This window comes from Triturus cristatus, chromosome 3_2 (assembly GCF_964204655.1).
Source record: "Triturus cristatus chromosome 3_2, aTriCri1.1, whole genome shotgun sequence".
Classification (NCBI taxonomy): Eukaryota; Metazoa; Chordata; class Amphibia; order Caudata; family Salamandridae; genus Triturus; species Triturus cristatus.
In genome coordinates, this window is record NC_140584.1 from 351,158,721 (window position 1) to 351,163,933 (window position 5,213).

Sequence of the window (5,213 nt, forward strand, 5' to 3'; positions counted from 1 at the left end):
TAAACCTAAAATGCAAAGATGTTGTTTTGGGCAATGGCAGACTCGCTGCAAAAGTTAACTGACGACTGACAGTCAGTTATTGAATGCAATAGTTATGTGGTACCGAGATGCACCGTTGCCTGGCCACTATAGGTGTAGACATTAAATACAGTCACAGATTGCGCCGCATTTTTTCTTAACTTGTGAAACCAGTTTCATAAATTTCCACCTCGGAGGTGGGACATAACCAACCACCTTGCTCCAATTCACCTAGAGCACTACAGACGCAAGCCACTTTGCTTTTAATACTTCAGAGAGGCAATAAACCAGGAGGCCAAACCCCCTCTTAGCTCGACGTGCAGTGGAAGGAGTTGCAAGAAGATTGAAACATGTGTACCTGTCAAAACAGAAATAATCCCGCGCCCACATTTCCTGCAAAACTCAACATTATAGATTTTAACCAAAGTATACCAATCTTCAAAGAGAAGCCAGAGTAGCAATATTCAATTTTAGGAAACTCAATTTAGTGTCGCCATAACTAGGAAGATGACACCAGGTCTTCCTTCCCAGAGACAGATACAATTGGGATATAGTCAGAAACTTGGCTACCCTTTAGGATTTTGCCTCGTGTAGAATTTCTAAATAATCGTTTACGGCCCTTCGGCGGCTTGAGGACAAATGTATTTTCCGCGACGTCCTTCAAGCAACTTTAAACGAAATGCATAATTATTTTTTGCGGTATGATTTAAAGGATTTTTTTGGGGATTTTTTTTTTTTTTTTAAAGTCGTGCAAGCAAGAACAGGTTTATTCGTAACTTATCAGGAACGGTTTCCCTATGTGTGCATAATATAAACGCTTTCTTAAAGTCCAGAACGCTCGGACTAACCTAGAACATGTGTAGTGAGTGTTTGTCTTAGTCAATCGTGACAGCAGTTTCAGGACTGCAAGCAAAAGTCAATTTTAGATACGACCACTACTAGCACTCGTGACACCTACTCTTGGCATCAGGCCTGGACCGCTTACTTGGGAAATCCCGCGAGAAACCCACTGACTGGAGCTGCTTTCAAGGGCGGATGGCAGAAGCATCCTCGCCCATCCAGACCAGGAAGCAGCTTAAGAGTCCATCAGATTTTCTTAGAGGCACAAGTCCTAAAACCAGCATTTACAATAGGTCTCGCATTTATGCAACGGAGCTATTGACATTCCAAACAATGCCTTTTTTTTGTTTTCGTATTTAAAACAAATAAAAGGCATTACAATGTCAATAGCTTAAAATCGCGTAAATGCGAGACGGATTGCATCGCAAATGCTTGTTTAATTCCAGCGTCGACTGTTACACCAGGAGCATGCTTGGAGCGTTGGCTAATATAACCACAGGCAGGAGGCTGGTGGTGATTTAATCTATGGGAGGGATGCTGGGCTATTTTGTCTCAACTGAGGAGGAGTGGCTACTGACACGGCAATGGCAGAGCGGCTGAACACCCGGATTCTAGGACTACGGTGCTCCCGAGGATGCGACAGGTCGCTGCTCGTTTTCATGGCCCCTTCTGTGCATTTCTGTCATTGACCGGAACAGACTTGAGTGAGTTGACCATACATCTACCCTATGCTCTTTAGATTGGTCTGGTGCACACCTCTCGCCATTACTGATCACGTTTTGCAGACGTTACTTAATGGCCGAGACAGTCGTTCACAGGACAGAATTTAAGGAGAGGAGTTGGCCCAACGGTTAGGGCGCTCGACCTCGGAACTGGGTTCTTGGCGAGTCAGAATCTACGTTCTTGGTTTATTCTACAAGAGAAACGACCAAGCAGATTGATCTTTCGCTTAGCTTTGACACATTTTAACAGTTTTTGATGATCAACAGGGTTTGTTTCGCAGTGGTGTCACTTTTTGTGACGCTGTTGGTGCGGACTTGGAAGAAGTGAACTTCAAAAGATTTACTTCAACACTGTAGATGTCGCCAATTCTGGTAAACTCGGATGCTCCATTTTTCAGCTCCAAGAGTCATTCTGTTTTACGCTCTCTAGGCTCATAGGCTTGAAGTGTCATTTCAGGAATATTTTCTGGGAGACTCCTTAAGATCGACACAATAAGAGAAACATTTAGTCCTCCAAATCAGCATGCTGTTCCGACTTGGCTCCTTCTGCAGTAATATCTTCCGTCCTGAAAACCCATCATCGATGGCTCAACTTTGACCTTGGTGTATGGAAGGCCATTTCTTTCTTAGGACAATTAGCAAAGACTCCACTTCTCTCGATTTATCGGTCTTGGGTATACGTAAATGCGAAATCTTAAACTATTCTGTATATTTGGGTACAAAAAACAGCATTTAAAAGACCCAAGCAAAGTAAAGTTACTCTGGCCTGGTCATAGAGCATTATTAAACATTTTACTTCTTGGAAGTCTGGCGAAAAGTGAGCTTCCTGCAGCCTTCTTCTCTGTATCAGTTGTAAGGAAACTTGTGTCCAAAAAAGTAACTTTAATCTCTCGCAGCTTGTCAATTCACCTCTAAACCATTCCACAGAAAACTAAACAAGCATTGGCATAGCCAATTGGTCTCGCATTAATTAAGTTTGAGCTATTGGCATTGCTAAATATTTCAACACCAATTGCAACCAAAGTCTATAAATTTATTTTTGTAGCAATGGTGGCATGCTGCGCTTTAGATGAATATGTTTAAAAGTAAATTGCACCATACTGCGATTGCTACAATAGTTAATTGTGGATGAGTTTACTTGATGTGTGCACTGATGGCTGGTGGTGTGTGTGCGCCGGTAGAAATTGTGCACTGATGGCTGGTGGTGTGTGCGCCTTCGGAAAGCATGCACTGACGGCTGGTGGTGTGTGCCTGGTGAAAGCGTGCACTGACGGCTGGTGGTGTGTGTGTGTGCCTGGTCAAAGCATGCACTGACGGCTGGTGGTGTGTATGCGCCTGGTGAAAGTGTGCACTGACAGCTAGTGGTGTGTGTGTGCCTGGTGAAAGCGTGCACTGATATCCGGTGGTGTGTGCCTGGTGGAAGCGAGCACTGATGGCTGGTGGGGTTTGTGCCTGTAGAAATTGTGCACTGATGGCTGGTGGTGTGTGTGCCTGGTGGAAGGGGACAGAAGTAGAAAAAAGGCACAGAATCCGAGGGGGGGGGGGGGGGGGGGAGAGTACTGGGCAAAAGACAATATTTATTGCTTTTTAACTATTAGAATGAAAACCTCAGACATTATAACAGATACATGGGAAAGGCTCAAGCAAACAATTAATTTTCGCCTAGTTCCTATAGGTGGGAAAACATTTTACCACTGGAACAGTCTCGGTTGGTAATCTGTGCTCACTTTGTGCGTTGTTAGCCATGTACATTTTTGATTAGCGTCTCTCCGTACAAAATAGGCATACTTTTTAAAATGGTAATTCCATACAATTTACATTTTCGGGTTTAAACAAGACTATTTGAGGGGGGCTGAGAGGGTAAACATGAAAGGCATCAAAAGACAGCTGAATTAGATGTTTAGCGTTTGAGATAACAAATATTTAAAGACATGGTGTGAGAAACGTAATTTTAAAAGAAGGTTCTGCCCCCTTCGCAAATCAGCGACAAGTAGCAAAGACATTGTTAAAACGGGCATTTTTACAGGTGTGCAAGGGAATATTACAGACTTAAATGCTACTCAGTTACAACCATGGCACGAGTCGGGATTTGGACGTAGATTTATTTAGTCCTCACTATTTAGGGAAGGAGCTTAGTGCCCTCTACCCGAGGAAAAGGGAGGTTGCGCGGTGTCACCCTGTGCCCACAACATTTAGAAATACTGTAAGCATGTAACCTGGACTCGGGGTTAAACCCCTTACCACTGGTAGCACCCCCCTTATGTGCGCGAGAGGCTCAGTATTTTTGATTCTCTTAAGAGAAGCATCAGGAAGCTTCACAACATTTATCACTTTTACATCCTAATCAACACCAAGCACATCTTATTTTCTCTATAAACGTAGTTTATGGGTGTAATACAAAGTTCTACGTATCTCTTTAAACACAGTGTACCTTTTCACTATTTCTGATGTATACTACCAAATGACATGAGGAAAACCTTGACGTGATTTTTAAAAAATAGTGAAACAAACCCAAAATGTTATTTTTAAATGTCTGCAGCTATGCTAAATGTTTTTGGGAGAATAGGCTGGTTCAGTTCTAAATGGAGATTAGCATTACAGTTTAATAATCCACACTGATGTCACTGTCTGTGACAGTATTGCGAAATGGCTGCACCAATTGGTCCTTTAGTATTTTTCCCAGGACTTGTGCCCTGGTTACAACTAAGCAAAAGGTAGTGGAATAAGAGACATTCAGTTCTCTTGGTCATAAAAATCGTAATATAGTCTAAGTGGCATGTCTAAGAGAAAGGTGCCGTGTGAAAAGGGGAGGGGTACATTGTGCTTACACGGCGGTACAACCACTATCTTGCAAAAAGAAGAAAAAAAATGGGAAACGCCTAAAATAAAAATCGCGAGGACGTTCGGGAAATGAAGTCAACAAGTAGAACATTCAACTCAACCTGCTTAACAGCAAAACACCATCCTACACCTTTTTTTACGGGAAATGTTAATGACCCCATCATAACTAAAACAAGAAGGGCTGGGCGAGAAGGGAGGGGGGAATGTCAGCAACAGAGGAGCCTGCGAAAGTGATCGTGATTACGATCGCTACGGAGGAAAGACACATGGCGCTGCGCGCGTGCAAGTTCACGTGCACTGTAGCTTTTGGCCACGGCAGCACTTTGATAAGCCCACATATAAAATGTCTCTTCGAGCCTTTGGCTCGCGAGACCTAAAAATGCAAACCCTTCCCTCTTCCATCCCTCCATTATCCTTTTCAATCCCAAAAACAGACTAACACGTCCACCACTCAAAATAATGTTATATTCCCCAGACTAATTCATCACTAATCCTTTTTTGGTCCTGGAGTAGCATGCTACTTGCCTAAAAGCACTACAACACCTCATCAGGGGTAGCATGCGCTATATAAATGCAAACCTCATCCCTTTATCCCTCCACTATCCTTCTCAATCCAAATGACAGACTAACACATCCACCGCTCAAATTAACTTCATATTTCACAACTAATACTTTTGGGTTCCGGAGTAGCATGCTATTCACCAAAAAAGCGCTTCAACATCTCGTCAGAAGTAGTGAGTGCTACATATAAAGACAATTACAATTTTACAAATAAAAACGCAAACCCAAGGC